The sequence below is a fragment of the Schistocerca serialis genome, chromosome 9 (genome assembly GCF_023864345.2).
Source record: "Schistocerca serialis cubense isolate TAMUIC-IGC-003099 chromosome 9, iqSchSeri2.2, whole genome shotgun sequence".
NCBI classification, from domain to species: Eukaryota; Metazoa; Arthropoda; class Insecta; order Orthoptera; family Acrididae; genus Schistocerca; species Schistocerca serialis.
Window position 1 is genome coordinate 218085157 of NC_064646.1, and position 22178 is coordinate 218107334.

Consider the following 22178-nt stretch of genomic DNA (forward strand, 5'->3'; position numbering starts at 1 on the left):
GCTATATGGCCTCATGGTGAAACGGAGCTACACAAGTTTCACAAATATTTGAACAATATGCACGGGAAGATACAGTTCACACACGAATTAGAAAAGAATGATGCAAGTCCATTTCTAGAAGTCGAAGTATGCAGGAGAACGGAGGGCACACTGGGGCACATAGTATATCGCAAGCGTACACATACAAACAGGTATCTGCCCGCCCAACCCTACCACCACCCAAGGCAGGAGAACTCTGTCATCCGTTCTTTGGCGATCCGTGCGCAGCGCCTAAGTGATTCTCAAAACATTACATCTGAGCTTAAAAGGCTACGCGCAACGTTTCTAGCCAATGGCTACAGTCATAAGTCGATCCGCGCAGCCTTTTCGACGAACACAAGTAAGAAAGATAAGCAAGAAATAGACAAACTGCAGCCAACAGTACGCTTACCTTATGTGAAAAATGTTACTGACCGAATAGGCAAACACCTTCGCCGCGTTGGGGTGCAGCTTGTCTTCTATAGTGGTCGTAGGATCCAGGTCGTGCTAGGCTCCAAGAAGGGCAAGGTGGATGCATTACACACTGCAGGCGTTTACAAGGTGGAATGCGAATGTGGAGAGGCATACATCGGCGAGATTGGTAGGCCAATAGCAACGCGCATTCGGGAACACGAGCGCTGTATTCGTCTAGGGCAACACAACAAATCTGCAGTGGCCGAACATCAGCAAGACTGCGGAAAAGAAATAAAACTAAGCGAAGCCTGTGTGATGGACAAGCAGCCGGTTATGGCGAAACGCTAAGTCAGAGAGGCCATCGAAATACTTAAACACCCTAACAACATGAACAGGGAGGATGGACTCAGGCTTGCCCCATCTTGGCTGCCAGCAATCAGAGCCCAACAGACCGCACAAGGCACGAGCGCTATCGGCGAGTAACTGCCGCCGCGCGGCCGACGTCCAGCAGTTGGTAAACAGGAGCCAACTTCTCATTCGACGGTGACCACCAATCATGGCACATAACACAAGAGCCAATATACAACAGAGGTTACATTCTCTCTCCATCTCAATAAACTATTAAAGTAAAGTACCCTGTCCTTCTTCCTTAAGTGACCAATGAAACTAACTACCTTTTTAAAATATGACGTAATGGCATGCGCAGTGAACAGTAACAATAAACTATAAAGTACACTGCATAGTTAGAAAGCACCATTAGGCCCAGAAGAAGGCCGCTGCAACCGTGGCCGAAACGTTGGTTCTTCTCCAGCAGCTGTAGTTTTACACATCACGACGCGGTATCACACCCAGAAAACTTTTATGTCGACAAATTCTCAGTGTATCTCTACTGGCCTGCCGCTGTCTTATAGCGGTTTTGTGGTCTAGAAATTAAAAAAAATCGACTTTTATTAAATATTTAGATACAATATAGTATAGAGAACACAAAGGCGAAATCGGTTTACCTGTTAACTATTGTGTATAGTCGAAATACACGATCACCGTACCGGCAGTCCTGCTTCGTCGAGCGCCTGCGGACGACTCTCGGAGACAGTCAGACCTGTATACGAGGAACTATCGACTGACGGTTTGCTGGAATGATGCGTTGCGCGAACACTCAAAACTCTAAGTCGATACATTCTCTGATTTGGAAGCTTCCCGCTAAAGTAGCTGAAACTGCAAACAATTTGGCTATAGTTATCTTCAACGACGGCTTCATGGGACTCGCACAGACATTGAATTTCATCGACATTCAACTTGGCAACACAGCGTTCGAATTTTTCAGAAGGCGTAAGCCGGACTGCCTCGTACGCTCAGAGCACCGCGTGTCTACCGCCAGTCAGGAAGCCAGATCTGCTGCGCAGGAGGAAGCGGTGCACACGAACGTGATTTACGAGATCGAGGAAGGCGTACTGTGTGCTCCAGGTATCGCACACTGACAGTAATTCACAAAAAACCGACGAAAACCCTTACTAAAACTTTAGGCGTGATTTCCTAAAAGGCACATTCTTTTGCTGGGTGTTTGAACTGCCGATTTTGATACCTCTTAGCTAACTTAGAGAATTGAACTGGCCATGGTCGAAACCTCAAAAAGTTAAACTATTTTCAAAATATCGATTTTTCATGTGCGTTTGAATGCACAAACAAGTCGATTTTTCTTATTTTTTTTTCAAACAGCTGCCATATTGTGAAAAAATTACATTTTTTTCACTTTCCAGAAGTTCTGATCATGGCTACACTCATACTTTTTTTAAATTTTCTCGTCTGGTCTGTTTCAAATCCCCCAGTTACCTGAACCAGGTCCATCCGCCTACCGGTGAACGGCATGCATTACGATTTTCGGCACCATTTTGTTTAATAACCCCTTAATATTTTTGGACAAAAAATATTTTTCAGTGCCGGTGGAAGATAGATAAATAAAAGGATGTAAGCATTGTTTGAGTTTTCTTTTGATTTCACCTTCAAAAATGTTGAAAATGAGGTAAAAATCGGACCTGTAGTCGACAAAACCCCCTTAACAGCCCCAGGCTCCGTGAAACTGTTCGTCCGTGCAAGTGTCACTCCGTGCAAGTGGTCCGACCCCACACCATACACCCTCGGTCGATCGGCCGGCGCTCCATGTGGCTGCCGTGAAATTCAAACTTCCGCAAGGTCACCGCCGTAACGGCGCAGTGTCCACCATCGCGTAGCTTTGAACATGGCAGTGCCTTGACTTGGTGTAAGAAACATCTGAAGGCGAACTCTGCAAGGCGCCACACGGTGCACGGCGGAGGGTACCTTTTGCCACTGTTGGTCTTTCCCTTTCCTGCTCCACCCGCAAATGGACTGAAGGAGAAACAACTATCTATTCGCTTCCGCACTATCGTCTTCGTGATTATTATGTATGATGTACGCTGAAGGTCGTAGGATGGTTCTGCAGTCCGTCACAAATACCAGTTCTCTAAATTTTTCGCTATAAGAACACGTTTTTCCTTCTGCGTTTCCGTTTGACTTCAGGGAACATTTTCGTAACAATCGCGTGTTGATCGAAGTCACCGCTGACAAATCTACCAGCACGCCTCAGAATGGCTCAGATGGCATCCTGTAGTCCTGTACCCTTTCTCCTTTTTAAATGAATTATGCCTTACTAAAATACTGCCAATAAAGCTAAGTCGATCATTTGCCCTCCCTGCGACTGACCTGACATGCTCGTTCCATTTCATGCCACTTTGCAACATTTTCGTTGATAGTCATCTGGCATGGCTTTTCATACAGCACAGCACTAATATTGTATTCGAATATTATAGCATTGTTTCTCTTACTCATCTGCATTAACTTCCATTCTTTCCACATTCGTAGCGAGCTGACATTCATCGCACCAAATAGGTATTTTATCCAATTCTTCCCGTATGTTCCTACATTCTTTCAAAGACGACGCTTTCCCGTACACTGCAGTGTCATCAGCAAGCTGTCACTGACTGCTGTTCACCATATCAGATCGTGTATATGTATAAAGGACGGTCTGTCACACTTCCCTGGGGCACTCCTAAGCACACCGTTGCCTCCGACGAACACTCGCCATCCAGGTCAATGCACGGGGTTCTACTACTTAAAAGTCTTCGAGGAACTTATTCCGTATGCGCGGACCTTCGTTGACAGTCCGCAGTGTGCCGCTGTGGCAAATACTTTCCGGAAATTTATGAATGCGGGATCTGCCCGTTGTTGTTCATCTGCGGCCTGCACGACATCGTGCAAGAAAAACGGCAAGCTGAAATTCTAACGAGCGATGCTTTCTAAATCCGTCTTGAGCACAGCTGCTGCCACTGAAAAGAAGTAGTTTATAACAAAACGAATAGGTCGAACAAATTTTTAAATGTAGAAACTGAGAGCGTATTCACCTAAATTCGACTCGTACGTAATATTAGTTCAAATGGCTCTGAGCACTATGGGACTTAACTTCTGAGGTCATCAGTCCCCTAGAACTTAGAACTACTTAAACCTAACTAACCTAAGGACATCACACACATCCATGCCCGAGGCAGGATTCGAACCTGCGACCGTAGCGGTCACACGGTTCCAAACTGCAGCGCTAAGAACCGCACGGCCACACCGGCCGGAGTAATATTAGTATTTAAATCTATTAACTATGAAGTGATTTAAATTTCTAGTAAAGTCAATTTAATTTGCCGTGACTCAATATACTGACCCTCTATTCTTTCCCAAAACCAAAACCCTTCACTAGGAAAATAAAGAACGGAAAATGTAGAAAATTGTACTTCAGTGAAATTTAGTTTGATCTGCCATTGACTTTATCAGGTTTTCAAGCAACCAAAAGTTCAGTAGCATATAACCCCAAATTCCACATGCAAACATAAACAACTGGCTAAACATAAACAACAAACACATGTTCATCAGCTGTCAAGTTTGTCTGGCAACACCACTTAGCCAATCAGAAATAAGGCCGATAGTAGGTTTCCACTCACGCTAATGGCGGACATCAGATTTCATGATTTTAAATTTCGAAATAAATGCTATGTCGAAAATAATAGACTGATAATTTTGGAAACTAGTTAAATAATTTAGAATAGTTGTGAGTATTATCATAAAATTTATCAGCAAGTTTGAAATAACTGATAGCGAAAGAATTTTAAACAGGCTGCAGAAAGAATCATATTTTAAATTAGTTATACAAAAAATTGTTGTTGTGGTCTTCAGTCCTGAGACTGGTTTGATGCCGCTCTCCACGCTACTCTATCCTGTGCAAGCTTCTTAATCTCTCAGTACCTACTGCAGCCTACATCCCTCTGAATCTGCTTAGTGTATTCATCTCTTGGTCTCCCTCTACGATTTTTACTCTCCACGCTGCCCTCCAGTACAAAATTGGTGATCCCTAGATGCCTCAGAACATGTCCTACCAACCGCTCCCTTCTTCTTGTCAAGTTGTGCCACAAACTCCTCTTTTCACCAACCCTATTCAGTACCTCCTCATTAATTATGTCATCTACCCATCTAATCTTCAGCATTGTTCTGTAGCACCACATTTCGAAAGCTTCTATTCTCTTCTTGTCCAAACTATTTATCGTCCATGTTTCACTTCCATACATGGCTACACTCCATACAAATACTTTCAGAAACGACTTCCTGAGACTTAAATCTACACTCGATGTTAACAAATTTCTCTTCTTCAGAAACGCTTTCCTTGCCATTGCCAGTCTACATTTTATATCCTCTCTACTTCGACAATCATCAGTTATTTTTCTCCCCAAATAGCTAAACTCCTTTACAACTTTAAGTGTCTCATTTCCTAATCTAATTCCACCAGCATCACCCGACTTAATTCGACTACATTCCATTATCCTCGTTTTGCTTTTGTTGATGTTCATCTTATATCCTCCTTTCAAGACACTGTCCATTCCGTTCAACTGCTCTTCCAAGTCCTTTTCTGTCTCTGACAGAATTACAATGTCATCGGCGAACCTCAAAGTTTTTATTTCTTCTCCATGGATTTTAATACCTACTCCGAATTTTTCTTTTGTTTCCTTTACTGCTTGCTCAATATACAGATTGAACAACATCGGGGAGAGGCTACAACCCTGTCTTACTCCCTTCCCAACCACTGCTTCCCTTTCATGTCCCTCGACTCTTATACACTCCTGGAAATGGAAAAAAGAACACATTGACACCGGTGTGTCAGACCCACCATACTTGCTCCGGACACTGCGAGAGGGCTGTACAAGCACTGATCACACGCACGGCACAGCGGACACACCAGGAACCGCGGTGTTGGCTGTCGAATGGCGCTAGCTGCGCAGCATTTGTGCACCGCCGCCGTCAGTGTCAGCCAGTTTGCCGTGGCATACGGAGCTCCATCGCAGTCTTTAACACTGGTAGCATGCCGCGACAGCGTGGACGTGAACCGTATGTGCAGTTGACGGACTTTGAGTGAGGGCGTATAGTGGGCATGCGGGAGGCCGGGTGGACGTACCGCCGAATTGCTCAACACGTGGGGCGTGAGGTCTCCACAGTACATCGATGTTGTCGCCAGTGGTCGGCGGAAGGTGCACGTGCCTGTCGACCTGGGACCGGACCGCAGCGACGCACGGATGCACGCCAAGACCGTAGCATCCTACGCAGTGCCGTAGGGGACCGCACCGCCACTTCCCAGCAAATTAGGGACACTGTTGCTCCTGGGGTATCGGCGAGGACCATTCGCAACCGTCTCTATGAAGCTGGGCTATGGTCCCGCACACCGTTAGGCCGTCTTCCGCTCACGCCCCAACATCGTGCAGCCCGCCTCCAGTGGTGTCGCGACAGGCGTGAATGGAGGGACGAATGGAGACGTGTCGTCTTCAGCGATGAGAGTCGCTTCTGCCTTGGTGCCAATGATGGTCGTATGCGTGTTTGGCGCTGTGCAGGTGAGCGCCACAATCAGGACTGCATACGACCGAGGCACACAAGGCCAACACCCGGCATCATGGTGTGGGGAGCGATCTCCTACACTGGCGTACACCACTGGTGATCGTCGAGGGGACACTGAATAGTGCACGGTACATCCAAACCGTCATCGAACCCATCGTTCTCCCATTCCTAGACCGGCAAGGGAACTTGCTGTTCCAACAGGACAATGCACGTCCGCATGTATCCCGTGCCACCCAACGTGCTCTAGAAGGTGTAAGTTTACTACCCTGGCCAGCAAGATCTCCGGATCTGTCCCCCATTGAGCATGTTTGGGACTGGATGAAGCGTCGTCTCACGCGGTCTGCACGTCCAGCACGAACGCTGGTCCAACTGAGGCGCCAGGTGGAAATGGCATGGCAAGCCGTTCCACAGGACTACATCCAGCATCTCTACGATCGTCTCCATGGGAGAATAGCAGCCTGCATTGCTGCGAAAGGTGGATATACACTGTACTAGTGCCGACATTGTGCATGCTCTGTTGCCTGTGTCTATGTGCCTGTGGTTCTGTCAGTGTGATCATGTTATGTATCTGACCCCAGGAATGTGTCAATAAAGTTTCCCCTTCCTGGGACAATGAATTCACGGTGTTCTTATTTCAATTTCCAGGAGTGTAGCTTCCATCTGGTTTCTGTACAAATTGTAAATAGCCTTTCGCTCCCTGTATTTTACCCCTTCCACCTTCAAAATTTGAAAGAGAGTAGTCCATTCAACATTGTCAAAAACTTTCTCTAAGTCTACAAATGCTAGAAACGTAGGTTTGCCTTTTCTTAAGCTAGCTTCTAAAATAAGTCGAAGGGTCAGTATTGCGTCACATGTTAACATATTTCTACGGAATCCAAACTGATCTTCCCCAAGATCGGCTTCTACCAGTTTTTTCATTCGTCTGTAAAGAATTAGCGTTAGTATTTTGCAGCCGTGACTTATTAAACTGGTAGTTCGGTAATTTTCACATCTGTCAACGCCTGCTTTCTTTAGGATTGGAATTATTATATTCTTCTTGAAGTCTGAGGGAATTTCGCCTGTCTCATACATTTTGCTCACCAGATGGTAGAGTTTTGTCAGGACTGGCTCTCCCGAGGCCGTCAGTGGTTCTGATGGAATATTCTCTACTCCCGGGGCCTTGTTTCGACTTAGGTCTTTCAGTGCTCTGTCAAACTCTGCACGCAGTATCCTATCTCCCATTTCATCTTCATCTACATCCTGTTCCATTTCCAAAATATTGTCCTCAAGCACATCGCCCTTGTATAGACCCTATATATACTCCCTCAACCTTTCTGCTTTCCCTTCTTTGCTTAGAACCGCGTTCCCATCTGAGCTCTTGATATTCATACAAGTCGTTCTCTTTTATCCAAAGGTCTCTTTAATTTTCCTGTAGGCAGTATCTATCTTACCCCTAGTGAGATAAGCCTCTACATCCTTACATTTGTCCTCTAGCCATGCCTGCTTAGCCATTTTGCACTTCCTGTCGAACTCATTTTTGAGACATTTGTATTCCTTTTTGCCTGCTTCATTTACTGCATTTTTATATTTTCTCCTTTCGTCAATTAAATTCAATATTTCTTCTGTCACCCAAGGATTTCTACTAGCCCTCGTCTTTTTACCTTCTTGATCCTCTGCTGCCTTTACTACTTCATCCCTCAAAGCTACCCATTCATCTTCTACTGTATTTCTTTCCCCCATTCTTGTCAATTGTTCCCTTACGCTCTCCTTGAAACTCTGTACAACCTCTGGTTCTTTCAGTTTATCCAGGTCCCATCTCCTTAAATTCCCACCTTTTTGCAGTTTCTTCAGTTTTAATCTACAGTTCATAACCAATAGATTGTGGTCAGAGTCCACATCTGCCCCTGGAAATGTCTTACATTTTAAAACCTGGTTCCTAAATCTCTGTCTTACCATTATATAATCTATCTGATACCTTTTAGTATCTCCAGGCTTCTTCCATGTATACAACCTTCTTTTATGATTCTTGAACCAAGTGTTAGCTATGGTTAAGTTGTGCTGTGTGCAAAATTCCACCAGGCGGCTTCCTCTTTCATTCCTTACCCCCAATCCATATTCACCTACTACATTTCCTTCTCTCCCTTTTCCTACTACCGAATTCCAGTCACCCATGACTATTAAATTTTCGTCTCCCTTCACTACCTGAATAATTTCTTTTATTTCATCATACATTTCTTCAATTTCTTCGTCATCTGCAGAGCTAATTGGCATATAGACTTGTACTACTGTCGTAGGCGTGGGCTTCGTGTCTATCTTGGCCACAACAATGCGTTCGCTGTGCTGTTTGTAGTAGCTGACCCGCATTCCTATTGTTTTATTCATTATTAAACCTACTCCTGCGTTACCCCTATTTGATTTTGTATTTATAACCCTGTATTCACCTGACCAAAAGTCTTGTTCCTCTTGCCACCGAACTTCACTTATTCCTACTATATCCAACTTTAACCTATCCATTTCCCTTTTTAAATTTCCTAACCTTCCTGCCCGATTAAATGATCTGACATTCCACGCTCCGATCCGGAGAACGCCAGTTTTTTTTCTCCTGATAACGACGTCCTCCTGAGTAGTCCCCGCCCGGAGATCCGAATGGGGGACTATTTTACCTCCGGAATATTTTACCCAAGAGGATGCCATCATCATTTATCCATACAGTAAAGCTGCATGCCCTCGTGAAAAATTACGGCCGTAGTTTCCCCTTGCTTTCAGCCGTTCGCAGTACCAGCACAGCAAGGCCGTTTTGGTTAGTGTTACAAGGCCAGATCAGTCAATCATCCAGACTGTTTCCCCTGCAACTACTGAAAAGGCTGCTGCCCCTCTTCAGGAACCATACGTTTGTCTGGCCTCTCAACAGATACCCCTCAGTTGTGGTTGCACCTACGGTACGGCTATCTGTATCGCTGAGGCACGCAAGCCTCCCCACCAACGACAAGGTCTATGGTTCATGGGTTAACATTCGGTAAACACTGAAAATACAGCTTCATTTTTTTTATTTTCAATACTTAGACAACGATCTGTTCCGAGCTATTACATGCTTATCATCAGGTGTGATAATTTTGTGCTTTGCCCCAGAGCGCCGCGACGGAGGCTATAGGACGCGGTGTACTGCCTGAGAGAGCAGGGCAGTAATTCGTATAGAAAACGGTATCCGTCTGAATTGTCACGGGGTGGACTGCTCGCATTGGTGACGACTTTGTACGTATTGTACAGACTTCGCAGTAATTTCAGGAGCAGATAAACTCAGGACCTAGAAGTGCCAAGGGAACGATTTAAAACATACAACGTTTACAAAATATAGCCGGAATAAGGGGCAGTTGTATTTTTTATTTATTTTTGGCCTTGGGCAGCAAGGGCCGTACAGCCTACAATAGAAAAGTGCCGTGTTAACACAACTGTAGTTTCCACGCTAGAATAATAAAAAGAAATCGACGAACAAGCGTAAGTTCTTTACGTAAAATAAAATCACTAAAAGACGACCACCATACCGCCGGTAGTAGTTACAACAGTGCGAAGTTAACATTAGTGCAGCTTCCACATAAGAACGGTGATAAGTGTGTGAAATGTAAAGATAAGTTCGTGCAATAAATTTAAAGACCGGAAATTATGACCCAGGTTCCGTAGGAGAATGACGTCCACAGCAACTTATACCTGAAATCCGGACAACGGTTTCGTTTACAAAGATAAGTTCTTAATGAAAAGTAAAAACACAAACAGACGTCCCAGTGTTCGAACCCGGCTGGTCCCACGAGAGCACTAGATCCACACAACTTGTAGGTCCAACCTACATACCGACGTCTTTTAAATAGTTCACGAGCAAATAATATTTTTTTTCTGAGTAATCAGTCTTTTGACTGGTTTGATGCGGCCCGCCACAAATTCCTCTCCTCTGCCAACCTCTTCATCTCAGAGTAGCACTTGCAACCTACGTACTCGATTATTTGCTGGATGTATTCCAATCGCTGTCTTCCTCTACAATTTTTGCCCTCTACAGCTTCCTCAAGTACTTTGGAAGTCATTCTCTCATGTCGTAACAGATGTCCTGTCATCCTGTTCCTCCTCCTTTTCAGTGTTTTCCACATATTCCTTTCCTCTCCCATCCTGCGCAAAATCTCCTCATACCTTACCTCATCTGTCCATCCAATTTTCAGCATTCCTCTGTAGCACCAGTTTTCAAATCCTTCGATTCTCTTTTGTTTCGGTTTTCCCACAGTCCATGTTTCACTGCCATACAGTGCTGTGCTCCAAACATACACTCTAAGAAATTTCTTCCTCAAATTAAGGCTTAGGTTTGATGCTAGCAGACTTCTCTTGGCCAGGAACGCCCTTTTCGCCAGTGCTAGTTTGCTTTTGACGTCCTCCTTGTTCCATTCATCATTTGTTATTTTGCTGCCTAGGTAGCAGAATCCCGTAACATCATACTCCGTGACCATCAATCCTGATGTTAAGTTTCTCACTGTTCACGTTTCTACTACTTCTCATTACTTTCGACTTCCTTCGAGTTAGGATCAGTGTATATTCTGTACCCATCAGACTGTTCATAACGTTCACCAGTAGACGTAATTTTTCATCACTTTCACTCCGGATAGCAACGTCATCAGCGAATCGTATCATTGACATCCATTAACGTTGCGTTTTAACTCCACTCCTGAATCTTCCTTTTATTTCTACCATTGCTTCTTCGATGTACAGACTGAACACTAGGGGCGAAAGACTAAATGGTTCAAATGGCTCTGAGCACTATGGGACTTTACATCGATGGTCATCAGTCCCCTAGAACTTAGAACTACTTAAACCTAACTAACCTAAGGACATCACACAACACCCAGTGGCGAAAGACTACATCCATATCTTACACGCTTTTTAATCCGAGCTTTTCGTTCTTGATCGTCTTCTCTTATTATTCCCTCTTGGCTCTTGTACATATTGCATAATATCCGTCACTCCCTATAGCTTACTCCTATTTTTCTCAGAATATCGTAGATCTTGCTTTTAATTTGTCCGAAGGTTGTTTTGACTTTCCTATATACTGAGTCAGTCCTTCCGACAATCATATCTATTTCTTAAAATTTTTCGTGCACCTGTTTCGCCTTACCTTCCGAGCACTTCCTATCTATTTCATTCCTCAGTAGTGTGTATTTCATTAGTTAAAACTTCCGAGCTGAAAGGCTGTGGTCGATCTGTAAAACTTCTTACTCCTGACGTTTCGTTGCCAACTGCAGGCAACATCTTCCGAGGTGAGTCAACAGTCAACGACTGGCTGCCATGTCGTGGAGATCGCATTTATACACAGCGCATAGAGGGCACCACAATACGTCACGTGGGGCGGCTGTGAGTCTATCTCTGACTAACGTCACTATTCTCGATTGAAGGTAATCGATTGTCACATTGTTGGTGCAAAGTCGACGGCCGTATCTTGTCTAACTTTAAGCCTTCATTTTTTCTCTTAAAATTATTGCGGCGTTTCTGAATCTCTATAGCTTCCCTACACATACGTGCATAATAATGCGATGTCCTGGCTAGCCCGTTCGTCTCACTAAATTTTATTTTGTTATCACCAACTTTAAAAATATGTTTCGCTTCAGCTGATTTGTCGTTATGTCCTAATCGACAGTTCCTTTTGTGTTCAGTTAAGCGGGTATTGCCACTTCTTTTCGTTGTTCCAGTATAAACCTTCCCACAGTTACACGGAATTTTGTACAACCAAGGAGTTGCCAAGGGGTGTCGTGCGTCTTTCGCGGATCTTAAACACTCACTAACCTTCTTGGTGGGTCTAAAGATTGTTTCAACTTGAAACTTGGCCAGAATTTTCCCAATACCGTCCGTAATATTGCGAATAAATGGAAGAAAAACTTTTCCAGCTGACAGTTGTTGTTGGTGAATGTTGTCAAACACTTTTCTTCTCGAATGAAGTGCTCGACCTATCTCGTTGTCAGCATATCCATTTTTCTTAAAAGCCGTACGCAGTGATTTAGTTCATCTTGCAAATAAACTGGATCACAGATCCCATTAGCTCCATCCACCAATGTTTTAATGACACCTCTCTTCTGCCTGGGATGATGGTTCGAATCCTTATGAAGGTAACGGTCGTTGTGTGTATCTTTTCCATACACTTTATGCCCTAGACTCCCATCTGCCCGTTTAATTACTGATACATCCAAAAAATTTAGTTGTCCATTGCTCTCTTTGTCCATAGTAAATTTATCTTTGGATTAATACTATTTAGGAGCACCAAGAAACTATACAATTCCTCTTCACCGTGATTCCATACCCCGAAAGTGTCATCCACATACCGATACCACTTCAACGGCCTTTACTGGCAGACTGCAACGCCTGCTGTTCAAAAAATTCCGTGAACCGATTAGCAACAGCTGGACTCAGAGGGCTGCCACGGCCACTCCATCTGTTTGTTCGTATAACTCATCATCATATTGGAAATAAGTCGTGGACAGGCAATATCGAAACAGAGCTACTCTATCAATGGGAAACATATCAGCTATGTATGAAAGAGCTTCGTCATCAGGAACCATGGTAAACACGAATACGACATGAAAACTAACAAGGATTTCACCTGGGTTGACAGTAGTCTCCTTCAATTTTCCTATAAAGTGCACAGAATTTTTAACAGATGACCGTGCTGGCCAGGACATCGCATTATTTTGCATGTATGCGTACGGAAGCCATAGAGAATCAGAAACAGCACAATAATTTTAATAAAAAAGAGGAAGGCTTAAAGTTACACAACATACGGCGGTCGACTTTGCACCAGCGACGTGAGAATCGATTACCTTCAATCGAGAATAATGACGTTAGTCAGAGACAGACTTAAAGTCGGGCCCAAGTGACGTATGGTGGTGCCCTCTATGAGCTGTGTATAAATGAGATCTCCACAGCCTGGCAGGCAATCGTTGACTTACCTCGAAAAATGTTGCCCGTAGTTGGCAACGAAACGTCAGGAAGAACAAGTTTTACAGATTGACCACGGCCTCTCAGCCCGGAAGTTTTAACTAATGAAGACGCCGGCCGTGAAATCCGACACGTTATGATTTTTATACTTCCTTCTTTCTTCGATTAACGGAAGTATTTCTTCTGTTATCCAAGGTTTCTTCGCAGTTACCTTCTTTGTACCTATGTTTTTCTTTCCAATTTCTGTGAATGCCCTTTTTAGAGCTGTACATTCCTGTTCAACTGTACTGCCTATTGAGCTATTCCTTATTGCTTTGTCTATAGCCTTAGAGGACTTATACCACTTCTATGTGTATTGATTCTTCCTGACTAATCTCTTAAATTTCAACCTACTCTTCATCACTACTATATTGTGATCTGAGCCTATATCTGCTCCTGAGAAAGCCTTACGATCCAGTATCTGATTTCGGAATCTCTGTCTGACCATGATGTAATTAAAATCTTCCCTTTATCACCCTGCCTTTTCCAAGTATAGCTCCTCCTCTTATGATTCATGAACAGAGTATTCGCTGTTACCAGCTGAAATTCATTACAGAACTCAATTAGTCGGCAAGACTCACCGGAGGAGAAACACCCCTCTGAAGATGTCCAGCGCAGCTCTGGACGAAACGTTAGGAGCTGAAGAGTTTCATGGACCACGACCTTACATCCCGGAAGGTTTACCAGAAGATATGTCATCCGGTCGTGAAAGCCTTCATACTATGATCAATTAGTCTTTCCCATCTCTCATTTCCTGTCCCAAGCCCATATTTCCCTGTAACCTTTCCTTCTACTCTTTCTCCTGTAACTGCATTCCAGTCCCCCATTATTATTAGATTTTCATCTCCCTTTACGTACTGTATTATCCTTTCAGTATCCTCATATACTCTATCTTCTCTTCTTCAGCTTTCGACGTCGGCATTTATTCCTGAACTATCGTTGGTGGCCTTGGTTTGCGTCGATTCTCATAAAAACAACCATATCTCAAATCTGCTCATAGTAACACACTCTCTGCCGTACCTTCCTCTTCATAACGAATCCTACTCGCGTTACACTGTATTATTCAGCTGCTGATATTACCCTGGACTCGTCTGACCAGAAATCCTTGTGTTCTCTCCATTTCACTTCGCTGATCCCTACTAGGTCTAGATGGAGCTTTTGCATTTCCCTTTTCAGATTTTCTGGCTCCCCTACCACTTTCAAGCTTCTGAAATTCCACGCCCCCACTCGTAGAACGTCATCCTTTCGTTTATTACGCAGTCTTCTTCTCATGGTCACCTCCCCCTTGGCAGTCAGCTCCCGGCGATCCGAATGGCGGACTATTCCGGAACCTTTTACCAATGGAGAGATCAGCATGACACTTTTTTAATTACAGGCGGCATGTCGCGTGGATACACGTTATGTGTCTTTAATACAGTGTCTTCAATTGCCTTCTGCATCCTCATGCCGTTGATCACTGCTGATTCTTCCACATTTAGGGGCACTTTCCCGAACTAAGGACAACAGAGCGACGTGAACCTTTGTCCTTTCCTCCGCCCTCTTTGATAACGCCATTGGCAGATTGAGGGAGACTTCACATGCCGGAAGTCTTCGGCCGCCAATGCTGATTATAACCAAAATTTAAACAGCGGTGGGATTCGAACCCGGGACCGATAAGGTTTCTATTACTTAGCAAAAAAGCTGCTCGTTTAGGTTCTTCGTTGATCCATTCACTCAGGTTTTTTCGTCACAGGGGCTACCTGACCATCTGATCGAACATGCTGAACTATCATGCCGGCTCCCTATACCACGACTTTAACCATAGTCGCAGAGTCGTTTATAAAACTGGAAAAGTAAAGCAGCTACATTGTAGGAGGATGTAACCCCTCGCAACCAATTCTTTTGTACAAGATTGCTTGTACGGCCGAGTACTGGGCAACGCCAGTATAATGTGATTCAGATCCGCCACCGGCGTTGTGTCCTGATCTCAGTGTCCAGAAGCGCTGATTTGCAATCAGTATGGGTGCGCGGGATAACACCTGTGTCCCAGTCTCATGCGGTTGAGAGAGGTCACATGATGACTTCTACTAAGCTTCACGGAGGCGAACCATTTCCGAGAAGACGTTGTATGGCAGCCAACTTTGTAGTGTTGGGATACGTGCCATTCACAATTCCAGTCGTGATGTGCAGCTTTATTGAGCGTCGAGTTGAAATCCGTATAAGATTTGATGTTGGGCAAAAGTGACCTTCCTTAATTCTCGTCTTAACGAGGGGGTGAACAATTTCACTGCGGAGAACGTTATGATGCCCTTCTATCCAAAGTAAGCGGACGTCAATGTCCAGTTTATGTTTGTCCATCCTTCTGATTGGAAGTATGAGAGATTTCAGTCGTTCACTTATGTAATAAAACGGAACACCTACAGCAGTCCTTACGATGTTATTTACTATATGGCTTCAGTATACTATCTTCTGGCCTCAGAATCAGCTAAGGCAGAATATGGTGTACTGAAGTACCGAAACTGGTAGCCATATAATGAAAACACCATAAGGATGGCTGTAAATGTTCCATTTTATTACTTCACTTCCCATTGTCTGCTCGTCTATTATGGCTTCCAAGCCAACCAAGACACATGGGTTTGCCTGTTGTGGCAGTTTATATTGTATCTCAGTAGACTTCGAAGATAATGTGGCTGAGTCAACAGAGCTGGCTCATGCGTGCCAGCAGCAGAGGCACCCTCTAGCGCCGCGGCCGCCTCGCTGTACTCGGCCCTCACACCAAATGGGCGACACTTGGAGACAAGTCGGTGTGGCCAGCAAACCAGCAAAAAGGAACGGCCCCGTGAACAGCTTCCCAGTACGCGCTGGTGTTCTGCTAATGTGCCTTACCTAAGGTGTCCCAAAACTTTGGGTTCAAAATCATATACACAGCAGATGATACTGAGAGCTTCAAGATGAAGAAGCAATCGTAAGAAATGAATATTTCAAACGATACGATGTCTTTAATAAGAAATGCATTTTGTTTTACAAGATCATAAACTAATTATTTTTCGTAACAAATAACTGCCTGCCTCATTGACGTATCGCACTACCTTGAAAAAATAATACAGAATCGCCTGTGATGTGGCCATGGTAAAATTTACCAATTCATGACTGCTTGTCTAAGATGGAGCATTACTCGCTACAGAAACCTGTAAATATGTGTCTACTACATGGAGCTGCTGTATGTAGCGCTCACAGGCCGAGACAATAGAAACAAAAAAGTTTTGCAACAGGTAGAAATTGCTAAAAGGCAGAATAGGACGTTCGAGCAGTAGCTAATCAAGGACAAGGAATTTTTCGCGCAGAAACCTTTAAGCAGATAGCGTGGAATCTTGCTGGAGAAGACACTAACCGAGGTAATTGTGTGTCCTCGCAGAGCTAACAATGCTGCAACCCTTTCCCCTAACCTCCCCCCACCTCCCTCGTAAATCTGCCTTTCTGCAACTTTTCTACACGGATGTAGCAAATTTAGTAACTTTCTAAGTACCGGGTGATCAAAAAGTCAGTATAAATTTGAAAACTGAATAAATCACGGAATAATGTAGATAGAGAGGTACAAATTGACACACATGCTTGGAATGACATGGGGTTTTATTAGAACCAAAAAAATACAAAAGTTCAAAAAATGTCCGAAAGATGGCGCTTCATATGATCAGAATAGCAACAGTTAGCATAACAAAGTAAGAGAAAGCAAAGATGATGTTCTTTACAGGAAATGGTCAATATGTCCACCATCATTCCTCAACAATAGCTGTAGTCGGTGAATAATGTTGTGAGCAGCACTGTAAAGCATGTCCGGAGTTATGGTGACGCATTGGCGTCGGATGTTGTCTTTCAGCATCCCCAGAGATGTCGGTGGATCACGATACATTTGGAGACTTCAGGTAACACCAAAGCCAATAATCGCACGGACTGAGGTCTGGGAACCTGGGAGGTCAAGCATGACGAAAGTAGCGGCTGAGCACTCGATCATCACCGAACGACGCGCGCAAGAGATCTTTCACGCGCCATCTGTCGGACATTTTGTGAACTTTGTTTATTTTTTTTGTTGTAATAAAACCCCATGTCATTCCAAGCATGTGTGTCAAGTTTTACCTCTCTATCTACATTATTCCGTGGTTTATTAAGTTTTCAAATTTATACTGACTTTTTGATCACCCTGTATGTTTAATAAAGATGAAGCTTTATAGAAAAATATTAATAAAGAACTGCATTGATATAAAATACTGCATACAACAAGTTACATCGAACGAGGTGGCGCAGTGGTTAGCACACTGGACTCGCATTCGGGAGGACGACTGTTCCAACCCGAATCTGGCCATCCTGGTTTCCCTAAAATCGCTTGAACCATATACCGGGATGTTTCCTTTGAAAGGCAGGCCAACTTCCTTCCCCATCCTTCCCTAATCCGAAGGGACCGACGACCTCACTGATTGGTCCCCACCGCCTAATCAACCAAACAGTCAACAAATTACATATATCATTGTAGTAAATAAATTGTAAGTTTTATAACCTTTCAAAAGAAATTGTTTATGAAGGTGCCATACATTGATTTCAGTATGATGAGCAACAAACCACAGATTTTATTTGTTCCTCATAAATTGTCAATAGCTCGTAAAATACTATCAAAAATAAAATAAAAGGAAAATGCGGGAAAATATCACTTTTCAGGAATTGTGATTTTATCGTAATTTTACTTTGTATTTCATTGAGAGAATGACATACAGTGAGTACGTCATTCAAGTCCTATTTGGCTATCGAGAGGATAGCTAAGTTGATAATCTTCTCTCACCCATAATCGACCTTAATTACTTTTTTAACATCTTTAATACACTGAAACTGCGCTCACAGGGCGTTGTAATCAGTGGAATTTTCATAAATTTATTAACATAGTGCAGTTTCTGGCACTGTCGTAAATGTCATCAGAGCTATTTCAACGTCGAGACAAGCCTCTCTTAACCAACACTTCGGAAAACAAATTCAAAATATCTTAATGGGAAGCCATGTTAATGCTGTTCATCAGATATTTCACCTGGAACTAGAAAGCAGCTATTTCGTTAACTACTCCAGTAGTATCAACATCTTGGCTATATGTAGTGTCACAATCACCTACAGATTTTTCGATATAACATGCAGATCAGTTTTGCATTTCACTTACACTGAGTTGTCATGGGACAGCGATATACTCATATACGAATGGCAATACTATCGCGTGCACAAAGAAAAGTGGCCAGGAGAACAAAGTTCCAGGGTACTAAGAAACACAGCAGAGGAAAGAAAATACAGTACTAACTTGATTGTAGCAGATGTTGAAAGTGACCACCATTCATCTCTTGACACTTTTGGGCCATGGTCAGCAAGTTACTGAAAGCGGATCGAAGCTGGATTGCTAGAATTGCTGCAGTCTCATCCGAAGTGTTCTGCTGCAGTTCTTGGTGACCATGGAGGTCGTTGCCCTGAAGCTTAGACTTAAAGGCTCTGCACACAAAGTAGTCGCAGACTGACAGATCAGGTGTCCTGTGTGGCCATCTGGGGCAGCGACCAGACTGACTGCTAACAACTCCGTCAGGGGTAAAGATTGAGGTTCGTCGCACTGTATGGGCAGTTGATCCATTATGTTGGAAATGTGTTGGTAAGGTTACATGCGTACATTCACATCCAATCGTATCCACTTGTCCGGGCCACTTTTATTTGCCCCACTTTGTATAAAAGGGCACTGCGTTGGCGGAGGCGATTCATGTAAAAATGTTTCCGACACGATTATGGCCGCACGATGAAAATTAACGAACTTTGAATGCGGAATGGTAATGGAAGCTTGACTCATGGGACAATCCATTTCGGATATCGTTAGGAAATCCAATATTCTGCTATCCGAAGTCTCAAGAGTATGCCGAGAAATACCAAATTCCAGGCATTACTTCTCACCACTGTCAACGCAGAGGGCGACGGCCTTCACTTAACGACTGAGGGTGTTGACGTTTGCGCAGAGTTGTCAGCGCCAACGGGGCAACCAATACTGCGTGAAACAACCAATGTGTGACGTGCGACGAACGTATCTGTTAGGTAGGTGCGGCGAAATTTGGTTTTAATGGGCTGTGCCAGCAGACGTTCAGAGCGAGTGACTATCCTAACAGCACGACATGGCTTGCAACGCCTCCAGTGTCCTCGTCACCATATCTATTGGACCCTAGACGACAGGAACACCGTGGCCTGGCCAGATGAGTCCCGATTTCGGCACGACATGGCTTGCAACGCCTCCACTGGCCTCGTGACTATATCTGTTGGACCCTAGACAACAGGAACACCGTGGCCTGGTCAGATGACTACCAGTTTGATCTATTAAGAGCTGACAGTAGGGTTCAAGTATGGCGCAGACCCCACAGAGCCACGGACCCAAACTGTCGACAAGGCACCGTGAAAGCTAGTCGTGGCTCCATAATGATGCAGGCTGTGTTTATATGGAATAGAGTGGCTCCTCTAGTCCAACTGAACCGCCCATTGTCCATTTCCAGCCTTCATGGAATGCATGTTTCCAAACAGCGACGGAATTTTTATTGCAATGTGCCATGTGACAGTATAACAACTGTTCTCGAGCGGTTTGAAGAACATTCTGGACGAATAACTTGGCCACCCAGATCGTTCTGCATGAATCCCATTGGACATTTATGGGACATAATCGAGAGGTCAGTTCGTGCACAAAATCCTGCACCGGCAACACTTCAGCAATTACGGGCGGCTATGGAGAAAGCGTGGTTCAATTATTCTTCATTGACCTTCTAAAAATTTGCTGCGTCCATCCCATGACTGTAGTATGCTGCGCAGAAGAATATTCCGACACGATATTAAGACGTATCCCACGACTGTCATCTCGTTATATCATTCTATCAAATATATTGAAACACTCTAGCTCAAATCGTCTCTCTTCAGTATTTAGTCGGCCAAAAGGGGAACCCTTTCGGACGAAGAGCTTATTTTCTTCAGCACTCACTTGCCGACATTTTAGATTCTTTAACGAAGGTACAGCAGGAACATGAAGGGGTGGTTGTAAAGGCGATGGCTAGGTGGACTAAGAGCAGTGCTGGCACGTAAACTGACGTCTCTTCGTTATTAGTCAAAAAATGTTCAAATGTGTGTGAAATCTTATGGGACTTAACTACTAAAGTCATCAGTCCCTACGCTTACACACTACTTAACTTCAATTATCCTAATGACAAACACACACACCCATGCCGGAGGGAGGACTCGAACCTCTGCCGGGACCACCCGCAAAGTCCATGACTGCAGCGCCACAGACCGCTCGGCAAATCCCGCGTGACCATTATTAGTGGTTTCTTTATAATGCTACATGGACAAAATGACACTATAGAAATCATACTGTGACAACAGCGCGCGTTTGCAGTGGTAGATCGAGGGAAAGGTTTCTTCTTATAGGCATTACGACCAGCAGACAGGCCGGCCGCGGTGGCCGTGCGGTTCTAGGCGCTGCAGTCCGGAACCGCAGGACTGCTACGGTCGCAGGTTCGAATCCTGCCTCGGGCATGGATGTGTGTGATGTCCTTAGGTTAGTTAGGTTTAAGTAGTTCTAAGTTCTAGGGGACTGATGACCTAAGATGTTAAGTCCCATAGTGCTCAGAGCCATTTGAACCATCAACCAGCACACAGAAACAAACGACTGTTTGAAACATGGAGGGAAAATTACGCTAATTCCTTTCTCTCGTGTAGGGTACCACCGAGAACGTCCATGATGAATGTGGTACTCATCTTCGGGAGGAAAGTAGCAGATGTGCTGAGGAACCGACGACTTGAGAAAGTAAGAAGGCGCCATAATGACTAGCCATAAGTGGACGCTGCAATTGTCGTACAACGCGTGGGAGGTGTGAAACGAGGTTACAGGAAGCATTCACGGAACTGCAAAGAGAGGCACAGGGAAAAGTCGTACTGATACTACCAGAGCAGTATTAGGGATTACGACGTTCGTACAAGAAACTAAGACAACAATTACGGCAAGTTGTAGACTTGGAAACGCGAGAGCTGTACGAAGGATCAGGGGTGGTTGAATGTAGGTGGAACACTGCTAAAAATAGTGCTCATTCGAATTTTGGGCTTGCAGCTGGTCTTTTTTTTTTTTTTATTCTTCCACGATATTTCGACTGGGCATCTGCTAAACATAGTGTTTGGCATGAAAGATAGTGACGACATTCGAAAGTTGAACAGTACCTTACAACAAGTACGAGGAGTAGCAGGTGCTAGCAGAACAACCGTGGAGTGGCATACCATCCAGTTAGCAATTAGAACAGAATTTATGGAATAACATCAGGGTGGTACGGGTATTAACAGCAGACTTGGCACAGTAAATGCTAAATACGATGTGAACGATATATAATGATTTGGACGAAGTGGAGACCAGACTGAATATCTGAGTGAAAGAATGACGGTGGCAAAACCACTACGCACGCTGCCGGACAATTTGAATAATGCAAGAACGGAAGTGGCGAAGTTGCGAGAGCATACAGTACGTGGACAACGACGTTCTACGTTGTTATCACCGGAGCAGTTTTTAACTAAGCTACACAAGGGACGGAGAGCATTCACCGTGAAATTATAACAGGTATGGAACCGACGGAGAAGAGTCTGTCACTGCGGCATGGTAGGCACGACATTCCGTTCCCCGGATTTTGTTACTAGTACGATCGTCATTATATTCACACAGCCGATGTTGTGCTGGCCATAGAAACAAACCCAGAATTCAACGACTCAACCGGGTCTGCTAGATTCATTAGAGGAAGTTGAAGCACTGCAGCGGGGACAAATCT